This window comes from Balaenoptera musculus, chromosome 2, assembly GCF_009873245.2.
Source record: "Balaenoptera musculus isolate JJ_BM4_2016_0621 chromosome 2, mBalMus1.pri.v3, whole genome shotgun sequence".
Taxonomy (NCBI): Eukaryota; Metazoa; Chordata; class Mammalia; order Artiodactyla; family Balaenopteridae; genus Balaenoptera; species Balaenoptera musculus.
In genome coordinates, this window is record NC_045786.1 from 165181515 (window position 1) to 165207646 (window position 26132).

The 26132-nt window shown below is 51.9% G+C and overlaps 1 protein-coding gene across 3 annotated transcripts in view; it reads right to left on the reverse strand.

Moving 5' to 3' along the window:
- PRIMA1 (proline rich membrane anchor 1) overlaps window positions 1–26132 on the reverse strand; it is a 61577-nt gene that overhangs the window by 16990 nt on the left and 18455 nt on the right. The window lies entirely within an intron of this gene.

Below are 26132 nucleotides of genomic sequence, written 5' to 3' on the forward strand. Positions count from 1 at the left end.
AGGGTACAACAGTGACAGATTTCCGAAAGGAAAATGACAGGGAATAGTGACAGATTTCCCAAAGGATACCATGGGTGGCTTCATTATTAAATTACTATTATTGATGATGTTTTTATTGTTATCATCATCAAGGTGTAATTTACATATAGTGAAATGCACCCATCTTAAGTGTACCATCTGATCAGCTTTGACAAATGCGTCCACCAGTGTAAGCCACACCTCTTATCATGACGTAGAATATTTCCATCACCCCAGAAAGCTTCCCTGTGCCTCCTTCTAGTCAATCCCTACCCTGTTGGCAACCAGCAAAACCCTGTTTTGCTTTCTAAAGTCACAGATTAGATTTGCTTGTTCTTGAAATTCACATAAATGGAATCATGCAGTGTGTATTTTTGTTTGCTTCCTTTGTATAGCAGTGGTTCTGTGATTCACCCACATCGTTGCATATTTCAGTAATTGCTTCCTTTTATAGCTGAGATGTATTCCATTATATGTATATACCGCCATTTGTTTATCCTGTTCACCTGCTGATGGACACCTAGGCTGTTTCCAGGTTTTGACTTTTGTGAACAGAGCTCCTGTAAACATTTGCGAACATGGTATAGGCCTACTTTCTTGATATAGACATGTGTTCCTATTTCTCTTGGATAAACAGCTAGGAGTGGGATCACTGGATCCTATGGTTTGTGTATAGTTAACTTTGTAAGGAACTGCCATGCTGTTTTCCCCAAGTGCTTGTACTCTTGTATACTCCTGTTGGGAACAAGGAAAGATGGAGAGAAGGGAGTGGTTACAGGTTACCAAACTGTTACCAAATTGTGGCATTGTTGCATCTGGATTAGGAGATCCAGGAAGCCTTTATGTGCTTCCCAGGGAACAGGTACTAAAGCCCCATTAACAGATGCAAGGTCCCCAGAGGTGGAGCTCAGAGCCTCACAGAGACCAAGCAGATTCAGAAATGCATCCTAAGAAATGACTGGGACAAGGATGTCACTGAGCCACGTGGCTGCTCTCAGCCCGGTGAAAGCAGGCCTTTAGAAACCCCAACACTGAAAAGATAGAGAATATAGAATTCAAAAGGGGAATAAACTCTAGAATAACGGAGAGGCAATCCAAAATGATTCTCATTTTTCCCCATGATGAACTTCTTCAGTGCTTATTCTGTGAAATATCAAACACAAAATCCTTCCCCCTAATTGTTCATCTTGGGGTGCCTCTGGCTTCGCGGAGTCTCCCCGGGGTCACTGGGCACAGATATTCCCCACAGCAGTGGTCATTGCTGGAGAATCAGAAGAGCAACCAGATACACGGGGTCCCGGCCCCAAATGGTTTGCATTTTCACTGCCAAGGGAAGCAGTTTTGTTTTCTGTCGATTCTACCCAGGCTATGACACCTCTGGGCAAGTGTCCAGGGCCAAGCCCGCAGCCCCTGGGAACCCTCACACCAGTGGCCCACAATTTACGCAGCACTCCCATGGCCAGGGCCGTCATCTACCAGTGTGTGGTCTCAGCCAGGGGCAGCACCCCTCCTGGGGGCATTTGGAAATCCGGGGGTGGGGGCTGTCTTTGGTTGCCTAGCAGCTACGGATGTTACCAACAGTGACCCGGATATTCCCACACAAGGTAGACTTGTCCCTCCAGAATGCCACCAGGGCCCCTGTTGAGAAGTTCCATCAACTTGAAACAGAAGAAAGGGTTGATTCTAAACTTCATTTGGAATTAGATGCTAAATTTCAGAGTGCCTCTCTTGATGTTCTTTTCTTTACATTCGCTGTTAATGAGGTGGGAATTTCCTTCTTGCTGACTTTTGTCAAACACAGTTGATAATGAAAGCAGGGAGGTTTGTTCTAGAGGGTCCTTCTGCAGAGGGTCCCCCTCTAATATTCAGCAGTGTACTGCTCACCACTTGCATGTGAGGAAACTACCCCAAGCAAAAATACTACCAGATATGAAAAGAGGGAGGTGTTTTGTGAAACAGTCCAAGGCATAAATCTTGGATTTTGCCAAGAAAACAGCTATTGTGTTCAAAGAATGCATCCTTATTTATCCTTGCTTGACTCATTCTTTTTACATTAGAAAAGATCAGGGGATGTTGGAGTCTGAGGAAGCCTAGGAGGTGTCATTTCAGAAAAGAGAGTGAATACTGAGGCTCAGGATCAAGCAGCTTTCCCAGGGGCCAGGATTAGGACCTCAGGATCTGTAGGCTGCAGCCTACGTCTGCCCCTGCCTGAACTTCCTTCTCACTGGGCGTGGCCAGTACTACTTTCCAGATGTGATAAGACCGTTTACCCTGTGGGCAGACTGATGGCTCATATTCGAGAAGACAGAATCATGAAGGTTCTCACTCATTCATTCATTCATTCACCAAACATTTCCTAATCACCCTCTGTGCCTGGCACCGTGCTAGGAGCTGGGAGTTCAAAGATGAATTAGATGTAAACTGTGCCCTTCCCGGGTCTAATGCCAGCTGCCCAAGACCTGATCACCTTGCTCAAGGAGCCAGCAGGCTCCAAGAGGAGAGGAGACACAGGAGGTGCTGATGTGCAAGGTGAAGGTCATTTGTGGCCGAGGAGAGGAAGCCACTTGGCGCCAAGGTTCAAGGGGCAGGGTGATGCCTTGTGAGAGGCAGGTGGTCAGACGGAGGAGGAGGCTGAGGCCACCAGAACGTGAAGTCCCAGACACGAGGCTGCCGCAGCGCTGACTCCTCTGTCACTCCCCCTCGCTCCCCGCCAAGTTCTGCAAACACGACAGAAAGGCAGGAGCTGTCATGATATATCAGGGGTCACGACACCCTCTCTCCTGGGACTCAATGAGGCTTTGTCTGCTGTATTCATTAAACACTCCTGATGCCTGTAAAGATAATGGGACTGACAACCAGAGAGCGATTTAGAACAACACGGACTCAGTTTTGCTTTTTCAAAGTAGCCGCTATCTTTTCAGTCAAGAAATGCATCGTTAAAAGCTTATATTTGGGACTTCAGCTTCTGGCCAAGACGGAGTAACAAGGCCCAGAGTTGGCACCACTACCCATCCCCTCCCAACATCTAAAAGATGTACCAAATATACAAAACAATGGTTTCAAAACAATGGACATCAAGGGAACAAAAGGCAGTGAGAGACAAGAAACAAAGGAGGTGGGAGTTCCCTGGAGGCCTAGTGATTGGGATTCCGGGCTTTCATTGCTGTGGCCTGGGTTCAGTCCCTGGTCGGGGAACTGAGATTCCACAAGCTGTGTGGCGCAGTCAAAAAACAAAACAAAACAAAAACAAAGGAGGTGAGCTGTACAGCTGCCCCAGCTTACTGCCTGGAGACGGTTTCTAAATATCAGTCCTGGAAGGGAGATGCCGCCCAGGTCCGGCCCACTCAGAGCATCAAGGAAATGGGGCTGAGAGTAAGCAAGACAGATGAGGCCTCTCCCCAAGGGAACTTGCAGAAAAGCAGAGGAAGCCAACAGCACGCAAGTTAATTCCAGCCACAAATAAATAATTACAGATTATGGCAAGTGCTGGAAAAGAAATGGAGAAGAGGCCAAGATGCCCCCACAAGTGTCTGGAAAAGAAGCAGCTGGGGGCAGAGGGGTCGCTTTGGATGTCCCCATCTGAACGGTATCACGGGGGCTGAGCAGACCAAGGAGATTCCTGTTGGGGTGCGTGGACCTGCCTGAGGTCCGCTGTCACAGAGGAACTGCGTGAGGTCAGCTGCTCTCTGGGACAAGCGCCTTTCCTGTATTCCTCACTGGGGTATTTGTGTCTATCGAATGGGACGACAGGGACAGCGTTCTCAAGGGTACCAGGAGTAGCACCATCATTTGCGCAGCACCAACTCTGAGGCCGCTATTAGTCCCCCTTCTGCGGTGGGGACACACAGGCAGGGGCCTGCCAGGATTGGAACCAGGTGTGCCTTGTGACAACACTCATGGCCAACTCAGCGCATATTTGCCTTCGACCTGGGACCTGCCATTTCCATCTCTTCTTCAGAGCCCGCTGTGCACTGGAGATGTTTGATTGACAGGAGCGGAACTGAGTGGGGCATGAATGAATCAAAGGAACAGCGAGTTGGGTGGAAACAACCTTAGTTTTGCAAGATATTTTTCAAGGATTGCTAGGAGGGAGTGAGAGCCACGTTCTTTGTTTTAACCTGACGTTTCCATTGTGAGATGGAGGCTGTGATTTATCCCTGGCTCGGCCTCTGGACCCGCGTGTGGCCACCTGCGGAGGCCAGCCCCACGCTCACGTGGCTCAGTGTTTCTTGAGCGCAGCCTGATCGCCAGGCCCTGCTGGTGACACCACGGGCACGCAGTAGCCTCTAGGGCATCCTTAGATGTCTCTAACTTTCACAGTCTGGTGACTCATGCCCAGGCTACCCGAGTGGCTTCCTGACTGATGCCCAGGAGCTGGCCTTGGTCACGGCCAGGTGAGGAGGTGTGACCTGCACAGAGAGCTGCCACTCTGCTTCCTGCCCCTCGCAGCTCAGCTCCCAGCCCACTGGGCAGATCACAGCCACTGAGCGTGGGCTGCAGTGTCAAGGGTCCCCTGAGCTGCAGAGACCGGTCTCTTTCGAGGGGCTGATGTCTGTAAACATGCTTCCCAAACCACAGCGGACACGCTCAGCCTTTGCTACGGAAACTGAGGTCTGAAGCTGGCCCGGGCCTCACGACACGGCCAGGGACTCGTCACCCTTGGGTGTCAGGTGCTGCCCTGGGCTTTGGGAGCAGATGCGAAGGGGGCCCCACAGCCCCGATCCGAGGGACAGTCTCGGGGCACAGTTGGCCCTCAGGGTGGGTGGGCTCCGTTTCACTTCCACACCCTGCCGCCCCCGTGGAGGGTCTTGAGGACTCTGCCCAGCATGTCTAGGAATCGCGCACACACTGCAAGTTGATGGCGTGTTTGAAGAGCCTTTAAGAGGATGTTTACTCTCGTCTTGCCTCTGCCTGCTCTCCTAAAACCCCTGTTGGTTTTATGTGGCTCACGAGGACAGCAAGGGGTCCAGGAACTTTGCTAGTACGTTTGTGTGGTGGCAACACCCGGCCCCCAGACCCTTCAGACAAAGGAGGACACGAGGCCCGGAGGAGGGGAGGGCCAGACCTGGGCTTCCCGTCCCCCAGCCCTGCTTTATGTGCTGCCCCCAAGGACCGTGAAGGACCTGGATTCTCAGAAGTCCCTTCACGGGCTGACGGCCCTTTCCCTTCACTGCCTCGGGGTCCCCAGCCCCACCTCTGTTGGGCTGCTTGACACAGACCCCAAATCCAAGGGCGACGGCCCCTCCCTCTCACGCCGCACACAGAGCCCATTGTCTCCGGGACACAAGGGACCAACTCAGGCTGCTGCTCTCCATTCACGGGCACAGGCCTCCACCGGGAGGTCTGTGCCAGGGGCGTCCACCCCTCTGCCTGGGCCAGCTTGGGGTGAGGCGCTCACTCGTTTCCTACCGGCACGTTGCCAGCGTGTGTGGCCGGACTTTAAACCGCAGATACAAGCTCAGACCTTGATGCTTTACACAACGCCCTGCAATCAGCCCCTATTTCTGGAGAGGAAGGAGAAAAGTCTCCTTTGAGTTGCTCCCGATGAAAACAGTGAGCATCGGCACCTCGGCTTGGGGGCTCCTTCCACCCCGTCTCGGCCACTGGGAATCTGGCTTTGGGTGCAGCACAGAGACCCCCCTTTTCCATACGTCTTCCCCTTTCCTCCCCCAGACCCGAGGTTCCCACAGCCCGAAGGCCCAGGCTGCCTAGGAACAGCAGGCAGAAGCCGTGAATTCCCTGCTCCGGGGGGGCCGCAGCAGTTTGCCTTTTCCAGAAGCCAGGGCCCCTCCCTCTCCACCCTGCAGGCTGGACGCTGCAGCCTGAATGGGGGTCCCTGGCCTCCAGCCCAGGCGGCCAGGGAGGGGCAGTGTTCCGGGGAAGCAGTGGTGTGCCGGGCCCGCGCGGAGGGCCATCTGTCTTGCCCGCTACCCCTCCCGCGGTCCCATCGCTGGTCTCCACTGCCTCCCACACCCAGCCCGGGAGCCCCCTTCCTGTTCCTGCCAGCCGGGCTCTGGGGGCTGTTGCAGCTGAGCGTTCCCCGGCTCTCGTCCGCTGTAGATGGACTTCGTTGGTCTACGGAAGCGCGGGAGGCCTTGGCCAGCCTCTGGTGAGGGGCTCTGCCAGAAGACAGACCTCAGTTGGCCACCAGGACTCCAGAGGGGCTGGAGCCACAAGGGCCAGCCGGGCTGGACATCTCACTGGGCTTCACAGGGAGGGCTGCCCAGGGCCCCTGGCCCTCCCCCTCCCTGCGCTACCAGTGGCCCCCCGAACATCCTCTCCGCCTCGGCTTCTTTTCCGCCACTGCGACGTGTGTACAGCATCTCTCAAATCCCACCTTCTGTGCGGGAAGCATCCATCGGTGAGCCGCCCCCTTCTGGTCCTGCCCTCCTCCCAGGCTCAGGCCCCAGCCCGGGGGTCAGCACGCCCTCTGCTCCGCAGCTAGGCCACCAGCGGCCAGTGTGGCTGAGTGCCCCGACCTCCTCTCCACCTGCCTCTCCCTGACTCCTGGGGAGCCCTGTCTGGTTATCACTGTCACCTGGCCCCTCCTCCCTGCGGTACCTCCCCCAGCTCAGCACAGCGGCTCTTCAACGGACCTGGAAGGATCTGGGGTTAAATTCCAGATTCCGACCCTGGGAAAATCATTTAATCTTTTAGATTTAAGCTCAATTTCAATTCCACTGTAAACTGGGAGGAAACAACAGCACCCCCTCCACGGGGCTGGTGCAAGGATTAAATGAGATATGAGATCAGAGAGCTCGCAGCAGACACCCCTCGGCTGCCCCCGCATCCTTCCCCCTCTCCCTCGCAGAACCCCAGTTCTCCTCCTGTGTCCCTGATCCCCTCTACAGGGCCCAGGCTTTGGGGAGGCGGGACCAGCCCAGGAGGTGGGTTTTCAGTGGTCTCAGCCAGGCCTGGCTGTTCCAGCCCTCTGCCCCTAATTGGGTCAGAGGTGGGCATGTCATGCTGTTCTGGCCAATGACACGAGGGGAACAGTCTGCTGGGCGCTTCCAGAACTGTCTCCTTGCGGTTAGAGGCATGGAAACAGGCAGGCCTCTTTCCCTGTGGACACTGCCATGCCCTTCTTTACCACCAAACAGAGCAGCTTTGGGGGCGCTGAGGGTGCCGGGGTGCAGGGTGGGTGGATTGCAATGCGAAGTAGGGTGGCCTCCAGGGGCGACTATTGAGCAAAGACTGGGATTTGGTAAGGGAGTTCATCATGCAGGTACCTGAGGGAAGAGCCAAAGCAAAGGCCCTGAGGTCACTGCGGGCCTGGCATGTTGGCATGACGTGGGCAAGGGGAGGACAGGAGGAGATGAGATGGCTCAGGGTCTGGAGGCCATGAGAGAGGTTTGGGCTTTTACACTGAGAAATGCGGTGCCATTGAGGGGTCTGGAGAGAGGGGTGGTGAGGTGTGACTTACACGTTGGCTCAATCACTATGTGTTTAGAGTAGACTATAGACCGTGTGTGTGTGTGTGTGGCAGGGGGTGTGTGCCAGTGTGGGAAGCTGGGAGGATACTGCCGATAGCCCAGGAGAGAGCTGACGGTGGCTCAGATGGGGGTCAGCAGTGGAGGTGGTGGGAAAAGGTAGATTCTGAATATGTTTGGAAGGTAGGGTTCACGAAAGCTTGGATGTGGGTGTGAGACAGAGAAGAGGTAAGCGTGACTTGAAGGATTTGGGGCTGAGCAAGCAGAAGGATGGAGCCGCCATCAGGGGATGGGGAAGGCTGGGGCAGGACAGGCTTGCTGGGTGTGGAGGTCGGGAGTAAAGCCTGAAATTCCCGTCACACACCCAAGGGAGATGGCAACCCAGCAGCGGGATCTAGAGTCTGAGTTCAGCAGCAAGGGCTCTGCTGGAGGCATACATTTGGGAGCTGTCAGCACCCAGTCCCGAGAGGGGATGAGATCATCAAGTGAGGGAGCGTGGGTAGAGTGGAGAGGAGGGTCCAGGCCTGAGCCCTGGGGAGCTCCACGGGAAGAGGCCAAGGAACAGAGAAGGAGGCAGCAAAGGAGGCTGGGAGGAGAGGCCAGCAGGGACAGGGGCCAAGGCGATGTGGGGTCCTGTGGCCAAGTCAGAGCAGGACGTCAAGGAGGAGGGGACAGTCCGCTGTGTCCACTGCAGCTGACGGACAAACACCACGAGGCTGAGAGCAGGATGGGGCGGGGGGGGCGTTCCAGGGGAGCAGAGAAGGTGGGCTGGTTTTCTGGGAGGGCAGGTGAGTGACTGGTCTGGCTGGGGAAGGGAGGAGCTTGAAGGGCCAGTGATGTGAAAGCGAGTCCAGTTCCAGGTTGGCCACTGTGCCCAGCCGCCTTCAGCTGCCGCGGGTGGGCAGCCGGGTTTGCCCAGCGTGTATGATGATGTGGGTGCACCCGGGGAGTGAAGACAGTGCTGGACCAGAGGCGGAAACTGAGGCACACAACCTGGTCACGTGAAGACGCCCAACTCCACTTGGGTGGGTGGTGGAGCTGGGATTTGAACCCAGGCATCTGGCTCCAGGGCCAACCCGTAACTGCTACACAGACCAAAAGCCAGCGAGCAAGCAAATCCAGAGGGAGCAATGCCGGGTGTGGAAAGGGAAGATCGGTGTCACCTTGGGCTTTGGGGAAGCCTCTTTGAGGAAGTGACATTTTGGTTGAGCCCTATAGGGTTAGGGAGAGGGGACAGCCCTATGGAAAGGTCCTGTCTGGGTTGGCCTAGGCTGCAAGGGAAAGAATGGGGAATGGGCAGCTGGTGCCCCAAGCCTCTTCTTAACACCCCTGGTGATGGGACCACCCCGCTAAAGCCCTGGTGAGGGGCTCCGGGCCCTTCCATCTGTGAGTCCCAGCTGGTTCCCTGAGCTCCACGAGATGCTCACTCCTCTGATTTATTTATTTCTGCCCGGCGTCCCGGGCATGGAGCCCAGCGTGGTGGCAGTGTGGCTGCTTATCATAAAGGACACGGTTCTCAGGATCGGCTCCTGGGGCGGGGGGGCATTAAGAAAAAACCCAATACATTATTAATAATTGTCTCCATCGTTCCCGTGCCTAATTAGGAGAGGAAAATTATGAATTGGATTGAAGTGTCTATGGTGGGGGCAGCCTTGGTGTTTCCCGATGCCAGGGAGAGGCCTGGGTGGAGGCTGGGCAGGAGCTGAGAACAGCAGGCCGCTGCCTGGGGCAATTAATTTTGCCTCTGATGGAGACTGCAGAACACGTCTCCCCTTGTTCTTCGCCCAAACATCCCTCTTTGTGAGGCTCCTCAAGGCCGGGACTTGTACTCAGCGGCACTGCTGTCTTTCAGGGGCTGCAGCCCACCCTTTCTCTGTGCCCTGCCCTGGGGACCCTCCCCAGATCTGCCGAGCCTTCGGTTTCCACCCAGGGCTGCAGATGCACTGCTGCCTGCAAGGGCTGCGTTCAGCCAGCTTAGAACAGCACAGCGCTGTCCAGAAGTGAGGAGACGGTGCCACAGGGGAAAGCTCTGGGGGACCACTTGAGCCCACCCTCATTGCCCCGACTCCTTATCATTCGAGGACAAATCCATTCACTCACTCAACACCTATCTGCTAAGAGCCTACAACATGCCATGCACTGGGCTAGGTGCTGGGGAGAGGAAGGTTGGCAAAGACACACAGGCACACTGCCCTTGTGGTACAGTCTGCTGAAGAATGGACACTAATTCACTAACCACCAGCTAAATGCACATTTGATTCCTGCCTCATCGAGATACTGGGCATGTGCCTTAGGTACAAACAGCAGGAAACTACAGAACAAAAAATAAGAATTCCCCGAACACGAAGAGCCAACATAGGTTGACGGAGCACAATGGGCTCATCTTCGTGAGAGGCTCATGACCTTGGGACAGGAACATGCTCCCGATGGTTTATGTTAAATGCCCAGCAGAGCCCCAGTACCTAGTTGATACTCAATACATGTTGGATAACTTTCTCCCCTTCCAGAGGGCACTTAGATGATGGGGTCCCATGACTGCCCAGTCAGGTAGAATCTGCTCGGTCCAAACAGCTGTCATCACTGTGAAGAGGGGTTCAGGATCAACTCAGACCAAGGGTCAACAAACTCGGGCCCACAGGCCAAATCTGGCCCACCACCTGCTTTTGTAAATAAAGTTTTATTGAAACACAGACACACGCCCATTTGTTTACATATTATCATGGCTGCTTTCTTGCTGCATTGGCAGAGTTGAGTAGCTGCAGCAGAGACTGTATGGCCTGCAAAGCCTAAGTTATTTACTCTCTGGCCTTTTACAGAATGAGTGTGTCCACCCCTCCCTAACTTCCAGTGGTCTTCACCTGTGATTTTCAGACAAGCTTAGAAAATTGATCTGAGAGACCCCTGAAATTATACCGCATATTTGCATTTTACAAGTAAACGTTCCACTCCTTCCATTTTATATTTTAGAAAGTCCCTTTACTTCAAATGTCACACCAATGCCCTGGTGGGGAGGTGTCTAGACATGTGACACGGGGCTCTGTTCTGTCTGGGAGTTTTAACAGTGACAGTCTTGACTTGGCCACACCACACCTGCTAAGTGGTCAGTTGCCGGGGGGACAACATTCCCTGGAAGGCTGGTGGGGAGCATCTACTGTGGTAATATGCTAGGTATCATCCGGGGCCCTGCTGCAGGGGCAGACAACAAAGGGCAGGGTTACCACCATAACATGTTTGGTGGTTCTTCAAGTCAGGTCTAGGGCCCGTGAGTAGAGGCAATGGGGCTGGGGCAGATTTAGGACTGACATCCCCAGGAGCTGCCTACACTAACTGTCCTTCAGTGGAGCAGGCTGATTCCTAAGGCTGGGACAGCCCGCCACTTTGGCGTCAGGCTCCAAGACGCTTCTGGCTCCTGCTCTGATGAAAGGCTTAGCCTCAGCTTAGCAGTGGCACAGGCGGCTCTGTTCCATTCCTCCTCTGACAGTTCTAAGCGCACAGGAGAGCCTCTGGCCCCTCCTTCCTCCCACTGGCCCCTCTCATGGGTACATCTCGGGGTCTTTTTATTTGTGGGGCATTTGGACATCAGCTGCTGCAGCTGCCTTGCCCAGACTTGGCTGTGAAGGCGTGGGAGGTAAGGCAGGAGCTGCTTCCCACCTGCGCTGAGGTGCAGGGGGCATGCAGCTACCTTGACTTTCCTGGGCACCTGTACTTTCTTTAGAAGACTGCCTGGGGCTGCTGGAGTGGCCAAGCACAGGCGGAGAACCTGGGAATTTACTCCCCCAAAGCCCAGAGAGTCCTCAACCCGTGACAGGTACCAGGTGGGACAGTCAGCCTTTGCCACTGGCTGGGGACAATGGTGAGACATCACTAAGCCTCCAGAGCCCCCTGTGGGGTCAGGCTCAGGCCTCCTGGACTCTCACTTGGCTTCCTCCCCGCCCTGTCCCCCCTCCTCTGTTGCCTTCCAGTCTCCCCTGGGAACGCCTCCTTTAAGAATCCTTGTCTCTGAGGACAGGTTCCACGTCAGGAGCCCTAGACTCGAGGTCACCATGGTACTGAAAGATCGTGGCCTGCCTTCTAAGGCCTCAAATAAATAAAATTACATCCCAACGAGATTCATGTGTGATTTCTATGTTCTGGAAGATTCCTTCCCAGAACCACCCTTTGGTAGTTCTCTGGACTGAGCCTAAGTCCTGTTTAAAAGGCCCCTGTTGGGTTAACCTAAGGATGATTTTTGTCCTGGATGCGACTACAAAGGGACAGTGACACAGCTGAAAAAGATCACTGCTGCTCAGTTGGTCTTTGTTAAAAAAGGAAGAAACCTGCAATGTCTGTAGCTTTGGGGCAAAACCATAGTATTGAGAAGAAAAGAAACCTATATGGATGGTCCATGGCTGTGCTCTGACAGAGTAGCCACTAGCCACATGTAACTACCTAAATTTAATTAAATTAAGTTAAAAATTCAGTTTCTCACTTGTACTAGCCATATTTTAAGTGCTCAGTAGCCACATGTAGCTAATGGCTACCATACTGGACAGCACAGATACAGATCATTTACATCACTGCAGGAAGTCTACTGGATGGCACTTCCAGGTGTCCAGTGTGACAAGAGGTGAGATGTTGTGTTTCGCTTTCCAAAAAGGCAGCTGAGAGTAGTTTTCGTACCTCATGGAAAGCAAAATAAGATAGCCACACATATGACGACTGTGCTCTTTTCAAAGCCCTTTTTTCTTCAGATTCTTTTATTTCATTCTCATTTCTCCTCCCCCCCCCCCACAAATAGGCCAAGGCAGGAACTATGAGCATCATTTTATAGGTAAGGAAACTGAGGGTTCCTAAGGACCAAAGAGGCAGAGCCACAGAACCACTGGCAGAGTCACAGAGTCAGAGCTTCTGAGCTGTAAGGCCTCCGCTGCCACTGCTGGGAGGTTCCAGGACAATGAGAGCAGCTGGGAGGCCCAAGAGGTCAGGTCTCTGAAGAGCGGTAAGTGTGCTGGGGCGCAGCCTAACACCCACGCTTGGCAGGCACACTCGACAGCCATGTGGCTTGGTGAGTGGAACACGTGACCCCGAGTGGTCACTCTGTCTTTGAGATAATGAAGCAGAAGGCTGCCCAGTGGCTCTGCCCTCCGTGATGAGCAGCTGTGCAGTGGTTTCACTGCAGGGAAATGGGGCCAGGCCCACGAGAACCCCACCATCACACTCCCCGTGGACAACTTCCGTGACGCTGGCCTGTCTGAAGGATGGGGCAAGCTGACCCTGGGCGGAAGGTCTCAACTTGGCAGCTGGCTCCTGCCTGGGAATTCTGTTCTCTTTCTGGACAAGCAGCTCATTCTCAAGATCAAGGCCACACAACCTGGTGGCATTGCTTAGAAACCCCTGGAACTTTTGAAAGTCACTTCACCAGTCTGGACTTCAAATGCCCATAGGCCAGATGGGAGTGCTGAGCTTGGCCTAGAGCTGGGTTCCTCAGCCTCGACACTGTTGACATTTTGGGCTGGATCACCCTTTGCTGTGAGGACTGTCCTGTGCACTGGACACGCTAGCTGCCGGCCTCTACCCTCTGGATGCCAGGAGCAGCCCTCTCCCAACTGTGATGACCAAATGTTCCCTGGGGAACAAAATCTCCTGGTTGAAAACCAGGGGACTGGAAGGTCTCCAGGGCTGTTCCCTGGCTCCACCACGTGGTGCAGAGATGGACGCCTCCAACGCGGGCACGGCCAATAGTGCAGCCCTGACCCGCCTCCCAGAGTCCAGCACACCAGTCCCAGCCAACGGAAGGAGTTAGGCCTGATGGCCTCCCAGCTGGAACCTGAGATTCCAAGCCAACTGCCTCCACGACGACCCCCAGCTACTGAGAGGCTGCCCAGCGGAACTGCCCGTAACAGCATCCAAGAAGAGGCGAAGGCATTATTTTCCAAAGCATCCATAATTCTCTCTGCCAAGGCAGGAGACAATGTGCCCTTGCCACCCACAGTCCAGTTCATTCTAAATCAGAGAACAAGGAGCCCATTCACTCTCGGGAGGGGCGGGGGGCAGGCCGACATCTCTTCCAGGAAACGGTAGCCTTTGGCCTTCTCTGATTGCTGGTAAGGGTGACACAGAAACTTGCGAGCTGGGAATAGGCACTGCTCATACTGTCTTGTTTTTTCTCTGGTGAAAGAAGGGGACAGAAACTAATGGACGTTCCTCCCTGACCCTCCAGGCAGAACTTTGTCATTTTTCCTGGGGAGGAGACTTAACGATAGTGGTTCTTCTCAAAAGCCACTGGACACCGTCCCTTTCTTAGCTGGAGAGATGATACCACCCTCTTTTCAAACAGGACTCCCTCGAGAGTGGAAGGCACAGTGGAGCAGGGTGTCTCTGTCCCGTTCCGGGCAGAGCAACTCAAAGTCCGGGTGCAGGAGGTCCAGTCCAGGATGCATTAAATCCCACAAGGTGAACTAGGAACAACTTGCCCATCGTACAAAGGTGCTGTGATCGCCATCTACACAAAGTCACGGCCACTATTGCCTGCGTTCACACATGTCAGACCTCCAGACTGGGCCTGCCAGGCTGTTTCTGAGCCTTCACTAGTGTTTTGTGTTTGTCATCTATTGGCAGACAAGCAAATGCCTAAGGTTTCAGAAAATTTTATGGAGGACTACTTTTATGTCTTAAAAATATTTCAAGGAGCTTAATACAACTATAATGATAATAACAGCCCCTCCTTTGCTAAGTGCTTGTTAAGCCACGTTGCGTGCGTGTGTATCATCTGATTGAGGTCTCCTGACCCATCAGGAGACATGGGTGTCACTGTCCCCAGTTACAGATGCTCAGTGAGGAGAGGTCACCGGAGAAGCCAGGATTCCAGGACCATCTGATGTCAAAGTCCATCTTCCTTCTACCACATCCTATTGCCAATCAGGCAAAGACCACTGTTACTGGATTTTGGCGGCAGGGCATCTTGGCCCGCTGGAAGAACAGATTGGAACATTGCCGGGGGATGCCTCGACCTCAGACCCATGGCTTCCATGGGGAGTGTTCCCGGCCACACTCCCAGCCTTCTCTAGCCCTTTACTCACTCCTCTTAAGGGTGGAGGGCAGGACTTACTCAACCGAAGATCCATGAGACGTGCACAGACCTGGGAACACAATCATGCCCACCCTGGACCCCAGGAGTGATGGAAAAGGGAAATAAAATTCTCAGCAAGGGAGAGATTGGGAGAAACTTTTTATATGACATTCAGGATAAATACTCCCCTCTTTAATTCCTTATAGTCACAAGCTCCCTGGACACATTGTTCCAAAATCCAATGGCTGTTGAGCACCTCAAGAACCCAGACACTGTTGCCTGTTCTTTATTTTTCATGACAGCTGGCCACACAGGTCACCATAATCAACTGTCCCATCATCTGCCTTTGACAGGGACATCAATGGGGCCTTGAAGCAAGGGCTGCCTCATACAGACAGGGTGACACTTTAGGAACCAGCTGTGTCCACCTGCTTCAGAAAATCCAAGGTACCACAAACAAATGCCATGGTAGCCACGGCCTTGGGCAGAGGCCGGCTCTGCCTCAGCCCCCTCACCTGAGAATGAGGTGGAGTCTCAAAAGCTCTTCTGATGCTGAGATTTCCTCAGTTCTAGGGAATCTGAAGTGTAAAATATGATCAATAACCCTGAAGGTTCTCAAGACATCCAGACGCTGGTCAGTGAAAGGAAACGGAGGCCTAAGGGTTAGCCCAGGTACCCAGTTTCCTTCCCCAGAGGCTACTGGAACTGATTTCTTATGTGTCCCTTGAGAAAGCAGGTCTACTGTATTTGTACATATTCCAAGTGAGAATACCATTTATGGACTGCATATTTGTGTGCCTCCCAAACTCATATGTTAGAATCCTAACCCCCAAAGTGACAGTGTTAAAAGTTGGGGCCTCTGAGAGGTGATTAGGTCATGAGGGTGGAGCCCTCATGAACGGGATTAGTGCCCTTATAAAAGAAACTGTAGAAAGATCTGTCGCCCCTTCTGCCATGCGAAGGCAGAGCAAGAAGGCACCTTCTATGAACCAGGAAAGGGGCTCTCACCAAACACCAAATCTACACCAAATCTTGGACTTCCAGCCTCTGGAACTGTGAGAATTAAATTTCTGTTGTTTATAAACCACCCAGTCTATTCCATTATAGTAGCCAGAACAGACGAAGACAGCATCCTATACATACACCAGGGATGCTATCAGATATAATATATATTTCACTTAATATATTTTGGCAATGCTTTCATGTCAGTATGAACAGAGCTGCCTTTTTAAAAAAATTGCTGAATGGAGTGCCAAGGTATGGATATGTCACGATTTATCCAGCCAGTTCAGAAGAGGATGTTTTTCAAATGCAGGACCTCAACTCTTTGTCATTTGCTGCCAAAATTAATTTGGTAGCAAAACTTGAGCTGTGGGGAAGTGGGTTTCTTTATGGTTGTGATTTGTCTCATTTAGTGTGAATATCCACATGTTTCACTGCAGGAATATTATTGGGTGCTGGACTGCCTGGAGGTGTTACTTAATCCATTGATATATGATATATATTGATATATGATACTGCTTTTGTAAAATCTGGAGCATTCTGATTTCCAAAACACAGCCAGTCCCAAGTTTCAGATAAGGGATACAGAGCCTTTCCAGTACTTCTGTTAGACAGAGACGGTAAACCAGATGCCATGGGCTCCTGGGGCCTTGCGCCCTGTCCCAAATTCACCCTGAGGCCAACTCAGCATCTCCTGCCCCCAGCCCCCGGGGCCAACCCACAGGCAGTAATGAGGAACGAGCATTTACCGAAGATTTCCTAGAGAAGCACGAAGGGATCACCAAGCTTAGCAAAGAACAAAGACTCACTCCAGTCCCTCCAGGCCCCCCCTGCCCCCACCCCCCCAAGTCCTTCCAGCCTCCTTCTCTCTACTTTTCTCCCCTCCCAACCCCACACTGCCTCAAACTGCCCTCGTCACCTCGAGGACTCCACTCTGAGCCTTAGCTCACACTTCCATTCCACAGCACTGCGAAGTGCTGATTTTTAAGAGAACACAGAAATCAGGATTTTTAAAACGTGAACTATCTTTGATGACTACATATTGTTTCTTTCTCTTTTTAAACACTGGGTGTGGCCCGTGAGGCCACGGCCCATCAGTGTGGTATCTGATATGGCTGCCATTCCCATCCTTCTTGGGGGGCAATGACCCAGGTGATGGCCTCAGTAACGGATCAGCTTTAAAGATTTATTCCTCTGGGAATAAAGGAAGGAAAGGAAGCTGTCCTCTTGAAAAACAGAGAGAAAGTGAATGCAGCGTTCTTAGGTCCTGGGGCTGCAGGCGGCCTCTTCCATGCCTGTCTCTCTCCCCAGAAGATGTATCCAGTCCCAGGGCTTCAGACACCAGCCAGGTGCCAGCCACTCCCATATTTACGGTTTTAGACCCAGCATCTTCCCTGAGCTCCTGACTCAGCATCTCCACTTAGGTGGTCCACAGACCAGCTTAGACTGTCCGTGTCCCAAACCCAACTCTTCACTTTTCACCCCTCAACCTCCTCCTTCTCCAGTCATCCATTCACCCAGCTGCTCAATTCAGAAACTGGGGGGTCTTTCCTGACATCACCCCTCCCCTCACCGTTCCCTCCATTCAATGCAACAAAAGTCTCGTCATTTCTTCCTTCGAATTTGGCCTCCCGTCCCTTCCGCCCTCACCTGCCCTCTTGACAGCAGCCTCCTAACTGGTCTCTCCCTTACCCCATCCATCCTCCACACAGCTGCCAGAATCTTTCTTGTAAATTGTAAATCAGATGCCTAACTTTGCTCCCCGTTTTGGCCACGCAGGTTCAAACCCTTATAGGGAAGAATCTAGAAACTTTCCGGGCAGTGACGGAACTGCCAGAGCCAGCACAGAGTGGGATAACTTCCAAGGGGAGGATGGATAAGTTGTGGGATGTGCGTTTAAAAAAAAAAAAAAAAAAAAAAGCAAGAAAGGAATTAGCGGTATTACTTAATGGCTGCACCTCGGAGACAGCAGCACTTAATAAACATCAGCCAGCACCATGCTCACACTCCTATAGTCTCTCCCGGAACCAGGAGCAGTAAATGTCAGAACCGGTAATCCCACAGGGCTTTAAGGGGCCCGCAGAAAGCATCTTAGGGCTGAGAAAGGAGATAAACTGCTTTGCTGGTTATAAGGTCCAGAATGTTCTCAGAGATGAGACGAAAATCTTTTGTGTATTTCTCACTGTAAAGGAATGCAGGGTTCTGGCCTGGGGGTGGGGCCTGAGGGAAGGGGCTTTGCGCTGTAAATCAGCTGTGGCTAAGGGCTGGGGTGATTGATCCCCCTCCGTGTGCACCCCTCAAGCTCTCCAAGTCTCTGAGGTGAGCTGGGCACTTCAGGGCACCGGGCTCTGTCTTGGTGGGAACAGGAGACCAGTTGAAATGGGGGACAAAGGGAATGAAAGGAACAAAAGTGGAGAAACACTGAGGAAAACATTTAAAAATCTCAAAGGTAGGAGGACAAAATTGGGTAGGTCTTTATAGCAAAGGGTTCTGCCAGATTTGGGCCAAGAAATTGAGAGCATGTTGTGTGGTACCTAACTTGATGAGATGCTCCTTGCTTCTAAGTGATGTAGGAGAAGCTGCTGGGGTCCCCCATGGACCACGGGGGCAGTCAGTGATTTGGAAGCATAAAAGGCTGCCCCCTTGCCTCACGGCTTCCTCGATGGAGCTGCTCACATCCTGAGCTCCCTGTGGGTTGCCCTGAAACCATACCCTTGATTGGCTCCTTCCGTTTCGGGTCCTGTTTCCCTCACTTCCCTCCTGAGAACCCTCCTTCAGTGATAACACACCTGAACCCAGCTCAGGCTCTGCCCCTAGGGCACCCGATATAAGACAAGATGACCAATGAAAGTCAAGAAAAACATAACGCCTATAAAGACACAGCCTAATACAAGTACCTGACCACATAAGACCATGCGTCAAAGTTCAATTTCATACATCAGCATTGACAGCATAGGGGAGAACAAAAGCCCTGGTGATGGACAACCAAGGGCCCTGTCCTCCAGCCAACCAGAATGCCAACAGGCATGAATGGCATCCTGTCTGTGAGCAGGCCACTGTGAAGCAGCTCTGTGGGGTGGACGTGGGAATGAAGTAGACCCATCCTCTGCCTTCCAGGGGACTGTGAGTTGGTGGGGTCATCAAAGACCACTAGAGTCACTCAGCAATGTAAACACAAGCTCTCTAAGGACCTGCGCCAGGTCTTGCCTATTCTGCATCTCTCTGTTGTTCGCAAGGTGTTTCATAAATGGTTGATACATGAATGTGGACAAGCCTCAAGCCATTATGCAAAGTGAAACAGAATCATCGAAAGAGACAGTAACTGTCTTCCAGGGTAGCGATGCGGGTCACTGAGTTTTCCAAAAATGGAAAGAGTGAACTCTCCTGGGGACACCGGGTTAGGACTTGAAGTCTGGCTGCTTCAAAACAAGGCTTGGTGGCTAAGCAGTTTCTCAGCAGGATCCCTATTAGTATTATGGGGAGGGACTTTGTCGTGTCAATTGTCCCCTGCATGACATTTATTATCCCTGGCCCCCGACCATCAAATGCCAGCAGCACTCACCCACCCACCCCCAAACAGGAATTCCCCCACTTTTCTAAATGGACTCTAAGGGGCTGATTTACCCCTGACTGAGAACCACAGGTAGGATCAAAGTCAGCTCAAGGTGAGAGAGGGAAAGAGGGTGTCGGAGGGCAGGGCACTGCCTCTGTGTGTGTGTGTGTGTGTGTGTGTGTGTGTGTGTGTGTGTGTGTGTGTGTGTGTTGGGTGGGGGAGATTCATCTGAACTTGGAAAAGTATGAACTTGGAGTACGAGGGAAAGGGCTGGAGAGGGAGGTGAGGGGAAGGAGAAAAAGTGCCTGTTTCAAAGAATCAAAATACTCTTGAGTAGTCAAGGTAACTGCATTTCCAGCACAATCAGAGTTTAGAATCTCTTAAGCCCAGCAATTCTCCTGGCCGAGTAACAAAGGAAAAAAAACCAGCTCTTCCCCAGGCAGCCCAACAAGCCAGCTGGAGCAACCCATTTGTAATCCCAACTTCCAGACCTGGAGGAGGGGAGGCCTTCCTGGAAGAGGAGTGACCAAGAAGAAGTACTTGCCGTCACCACCTGCTCTGGATGTTGGCACCACCTGCTCTGGATGTTGGCAGAGGCCCCAGTGCGAGCATCATGGTCTGGAAGCTTCCCAGACAGGCTGGTCCCATACACCTTGAACCTTTACTGGGTTCTTTCTTCGGAGGCCAAAGGGCAAAGGGGAGCATGGGTGCCACTGCCAGGTCCTGTCCAATCTTGATGAACTGAAGGAAGGCCCATGCTGCAGGACTAACAGATACCATCCGCATTTGCAACCTAACCATATTTAGAGAGAGGAATGGGATGGAGAGCCAGCATAAATCAAGTCCCCATAAACTGGGCTGTAAAGGGGAACAAAACAAGGCCGACATCTTGGCACAATCTTAGAAAGAGACACACAAATGTGCAGTGGACTCGGCCTCCTTCCCGTCTCTGTGAGATTAATAGTCTTCAAACACCACCTGGTCGGCTTAACTCAGCTGCTCAAAAGCTTTAGCTCTTCTCGAATCACATCCAGACCCCTCAGCCGGTCCATCCCGAGACAGTGTCCACTCCCATCACCCTGCCCCGGTATCCCACGCTCCCAACAAGTGGGACCACGCTCAGGTTCCCAAAAGGCCTTGAGACTCCTGACTCCCCACATTTCTCATGCTGTTTCTTTCACCTGGAGCACCTTTTCCATCAACCCTCATACCTCTCCCCATGTCTGCTCTTCAAAATCCTAACTGCTCTCAATTCCATGCCACCTCCTCCAAGCAGTCATCCTTGACCGCTCAGAGCTCCCGCTTCTGGGCTCAGCAGCACTTCGTATCCATTGTACTCTGCGCTGGATGATAGCTTTTTATCCCCCCTCCCCTGGCTGGTGAGCTCCTCCAGGGCAGGGAACAGTTCTTACTTATCTCTATGTTGCTCAACCTAGCACCCAGTAAGTGTTCCGTATAGGAGGTGTTCTGTACAAATGAGCTGAGTGAATCAGCATCCTTGCTCAGCAGATGGTACCAGGGCCACCAAACTGCTGGCAGACACTGGTTGGCATCAACTTCTCGTCCTTGTATCTCCTCCTTAGACTCTCTCCTTTTCCTCTTCATCCTTCTCCACCCAATCCTGCTGGCTCTCTCTCCAAACTGTGTCTGGGATCTGCCTGTCCACCTCTCCTTCCCCTTGGCCACTGCCCCAGTCCAGGACACCATCTCCCATCACCTGGACAACAGCGATAGCTTCCTGGCTGGTCTTCCCTATAACTCTCTTGCCCCTCCAGCCCATTCTCCACTCGGCCGCCAATGATTTTCTTCAAAAGTAAACCTGTTAGTGCCACCATATTGGTCCAAACTTCTTTAGTGGTTTTCCATGGCACTTTGGAAAAAATCCAGCTCTGTAGTATGTAAAGTATGGTTTTCAAGTCCCTGCGTGATTTGGTACTAACCTCTCTAACATCGTTTTAAACCACTTTCCCCCTTGATCTCCATGCCCAGCACAACAGTTGTTCCCACCACAGGGCCTTTGTACATGCTATTCTCTCTGCCTGGAATGCTCTCCCCAGTCTTCACAAGGCTAGTTCCTTCTCCTTCAAATATCAGACAGCTCGGAGAGACCTATCCTGGCCACTCTGTCCAAGGTAGGGCCCTCTCTGTAGCCTCCGTTTCTGCCCTGTAATCACCACTATATGCTCACATCCCCAGCTCCTGCCACAGCATCCACCCCAGAGCAAGAGTTCAGCAGATGTTTGAACACCTGCAACAATCTCCCACTGGGCATCCAGACTCTAGTTTCATTTGGTTCTTGACCAAAAAGTTAGAAGGGTTTTGGGTTGTGAGCTTTTTTATAGCAGAAACCAAGAGTGGCTTCTTGATGGAGGTTTCTCAAAAAACTAAAAATAGAACTACCATATGACCCAGCAATTCCACTCCTGGGTATATATCTGAAAAATACAAAAACACTAATTCTAAAAGATATTCATCCTTTACATATTCACTGTACTGGGGTACAGTGTTCATCCCATGTACCCCAATTATTTACAATTGCCAAGATATGGAAGCAACCTAAGTGTCCACCAACAGATGAATGGATAAAGAAGATGTGGTATATATACACAATGGAATACTACTGAGCCACACACACAAAAATGAAATTTTATGATCAAGGGATCAACCTAAGAAGAAGATATATCAATTGTAAATATATATGCACCCAACATAGGAGCACCTCAGTATGTAAGGCAAGTGTTAACAGACATAAAAGGAGAAATTGACAGTAACACAATAATAGTGGGGGAGTTTAACACCCCATTTACATCAATGGACAGATCATCCAGACAGAAAATCAATAAGGAAACACAGGCCTTAAATGATACTTAGGCCAGATGGACTTAATTGATATTTATAAAGCATTCCATCCGAAAGCAGCAGAATACACGGTCTTTTCAAGTGCACATGGAACATTCTCCAGGATAGATCACATGCTGGGCCACAAAGCAAGCTTCAGTAAATTTAAGAAAATTGAAATCATATCAAGTATCTTTTCCGACCACAACACTACAAGATTAGAAATTAACTACATGAAAAAAACTGCAAAAACCACAAACACGTGGAGGTTAAACAATATGCTACTAAACAACCAGTGGATCACTGAAGAAATCAAAGAGGAAATCAAAAAAACCCAGAGACAAATGAAAACAAAAACACGATGATCCAAAACCTATGGGGTGCAGCAAAAGCAGTTCTAAGAGGGAAGTTTATAGCAATACAAGCTTACCTCAGGAAACAAGAAAAATCTCAAATAAACAACCTAATGTTACATCTAAAACAACTAGAGAAAGAAGAACAAAGAATGAAATTTTGCCATTTGCAGCAACATGGGTGGACTTGGAGGGCATTATGCTAAGTGAAATAAGTCAGATAGAGAAAGACAAATACTATATGATATCACTTATATGTGGAATCTAAAAAATACAACAAACTAGTGAATGTAACAAAAGAGAAGCAGACTCACAGATATAGAGAACAAACTAGTGGTTACCAGTGGGGGGAAGGGGCAATATAGGAGTAGGGGATTAAGAGGACAAACTATTATGTATAAAATAAGCTACAGGGACTTCCCTGGTGGCACAGTGGTTAAGAATCCGCATGTCAATGCAGGGGACACGGGTTTGAGCCCTGGTCCGGGAAGATCCCACATGCCGCGGAGCAACTAAGCCCGTGCACCACAACTACTGAGCCTGCGTTGTAGAGCCTGCAAGCCACCACTACTGAAGCCCACGCACCTAGAGCCTGTGCTCTGTAACAAGAGAAACCACTGCAATGAGAAGCCTGCGCACTGCAAGGAAGAGTAGCCCCCGCTAGCTGCAACTAGAGAAAGCCCACGTGTAGCAACAAAGACCCAACACAGCCATAAATTAAAAAAAAAAAAAAAGCTACAAAGATATACTGTGCAACACAGGGAATATAGCCAATATTTTATAATAACTACAAATGGAGTATAACCTTTAAAAATTGTGAATCACTATATTGTACACCTGTAACATATAATATTGTACATCAACTAGACTTCAGTAAAAAAAAAAAAAAAAAAAAAAAAAAGAGAGTGGCTTCTTGCGTCTGAGTATATTTAGACTCTAGTGTTATTTTCATTTGTCAGCATTGATTCACTTCAGAGAAACTATCACCATGTTTCTTACAGAGTTCAACTCTCTTCCTGTATCCACAGAAACGACCTCCATGATGGTTCCTCCACAATAGGCCTCTGCTCTGGGCCGGACCTGGGCGCTAGGATTGAGACCCAAGAGGTGGCTTTGGGAATGCCAGTCCCAGGGCCCTGGAGATACAGGTGGGGCAGATCTGGGCTGCATAGCTGATCACAGCGCCGTGAAAGTGATGAAGGACTCAGGCTTCACACCCGGAAGCACCAGGTGGTAGGCGTTCATCCCCCACCTGGCAGACGCATAAATCATTTCCCTCTTTTAATTACACCAGTACCAGCCCACTTACAAAGCCCTCCACCAGAGCCTTGTTCGAATCAGAGCTCTCATTGAGGGGCTGGCTGGGACCTGAAATCAGATGGTTCTGTCCTGGTTCCAGGACAGCCCTGGCCCCAGCATCTCTGGGGCAGACCCCACTGGAGCTGCTCACCTTGTAGCAACTGCAGTGTCCGGCCACCCCTTGCCGCTCCCTGCCCTGGTCCCCCAGGACACCACCTGTTGGAACCCAGCTTATTCAGAAGTGTGAAGGGCCCACATCTGGAATCTGACCATGTTCCTCACCTGACTCTGCCCCAGCCACGCTGCGCCCCCACCGGCTGCTCCTCAACCACCCCAGGCCTCAGCCTGGCTGTCCTCTCCACCAGGGACAGTCTCCCCACGTACCAGTGAGCTTCGCTCCCTCGCCTCCAAGTCTTCGCTCCACCGCCATCTTCCCTCCAGGTTGCCACGTGGCCCAAGCCCAGCTTGCTCTAGTTCACTTTCTTCCCATAGCACTTACATTTCTAGGACACTCTACAGCCTAACGGTTCATCAAGTTTATTGTTCTCTGCTCTCTCTCCCCTGCCAGAGTATCAGCTCTGGGTTTACTTTGTTCCACAGTGTAGCCCAAGCTCTTGGAATGTAGAAATGCTCAAGAAATGTTTGAATGAATACAGGTCTCCCGGTCTTGCCATCCCCTCCTCCAGCCTCAGCTCCCAGCGTCCCGGGGACTCTGCCTCTGAACCCTGATCAGCACACCCACCTGTGACAATGCAGATCAGATCTTCCACTGGGGGCCCCTAGTTGCTCCCAGCCACGTCCACACAAGCTCCCCTACCTTGCTCATGCCCTTTCCCACTCAGCTCATCTTCCTGAGGCCAATCGTACCTCTCCCCACCTTCCAGATGTGCACAATGAGCTCGCCTCCTCCCTGAAGCCTCCCTGGATTAGACTAACTTTATCACCACCTGACTTCCAATGGTCCTTAAGTGGGAGCCACGCATTTGTTTCAGTTCTTAAGCTTCTTCCTCCTTCATTCTTCTCCACTCTGGAGGAGAAGGTAAATGGGTACAGGAGGGTGGATACCAGCTCCTGGTTACAAATCCCGTGAGCCCTCCCAGCCCTCGACTCCTTGCCCCCTCCCCTCTCCCGGTTTTCCTCCTTCCCCTCTGGCTGCCCTTTCTTGGGCTCCTCTTCCCCCGAACCCCAGGCTCTGTCCTCCCCATGCTCTCTCCAGGTGATTGATCTCCAGTGGCTTTGGCCCCAAGGCCGTTGGTGCTCCCACCCCATCCTTAGGGCCAGCTCAGGCCTCTGTCCTCAACTCCAGACCCACCAGCCAACCATCTCCCCTGCTGTCCTGTGCCACCTCCAATGCCCCGTGACAAAGCCTGGAACTCCTGAGGCCATCCCTCTCCCTCGTGTCCTGTTTCCACAAGGGGGATCTGATCAGACAGAGTTTTCCTTTGCCCTCACCCTGGACAGTGGCTGGTCACTGAGCCCTGAAATTTCTCGTGCCCCATAGCTGCTGCCTGGCCCAGGCCACCATCTCCTCCCTGCCCTCTGCCTTCAGCCTCCTTCTACTTTGTCCCCAGCCAGGGCTGAGTAAAGGCAGCTTAGGTGGCAGCTCTCCAGTCGGACCCAGTCGGACCCTCTAGGGCTCGCACCATCCGGGGAGTGAGTCTGAGATTCCCGCACACTGTCAAGCTTTGCCACGCCTCCACTCCTCTCTCACCATGCCTCCCATCACCGTGGCTTCCCATCCTTTGCCCCTGCTGTTCTCTCTGCTGTGAGCACGCCCAGCCCTCACCTGGAGAATCATCCCCGCTCAGCTCAGCCAGCGCCTCCTGCAGGACACCTACTCTAGGACAGACCCTCTCCTCTCAGGGGACCGATGGCCTGCGGACACTTGGTGCTCCGTTTAGTCTACAATTCCTGTGTGTTCTGCCTTTCCTGGCTGTCCACAGGCATCCCAAACTCCACATGAGAAAAAACAGAGCCCCGATCGTCCCCCACTGAAGCTTCCCTGGGTTCTCCCTGTCTTACTCACTGTGTCCTCCTCAGTCTGTGACCTCAGCGGAGAGCTCTCCATATATTTGTTGAATGAGTAAATGTCTGTGAGTGATTTACTGCTCTTTAAGTATATAAATTAGGTATCCTTCTGAAAGGAGAACACTCGCTTGAACGCTGATGTGCTTTCTTGGGTGCTAAAGAGAGGTGTGGACTCCTAGCTAGACGGTGTGGACCCATCTGGGTCTGACCGGGGGCAAGGTCACCTGTGGCAATCACAGTGGAAAAAGGTGACAGCTTGTACCAGGTGCTGCTGGTGCCCTTCCTGGGCTCGCTGGCTGGGCTTCCAACTGCCAGGGCTGCAGCTCTGCCTGGGTAAGTCGACACCCCACCCTCCATCGAGCCCTAAATAAGACATGGTCCCAAATGCTCCTTGGCAAATGGCAGACTCTTAAAAAAAATGTCAGTCCCCTCTCTACCCCCTTGTCCTGGACAGTTTCTCTTCTGTCTTCCTCATTTAGTCACACATGCATTCATATATTCAAACACTCGTGTGCACTTTCCATGTCAAGCTCTGAGCTGTCTCTGGGGACAAAGACGAATCA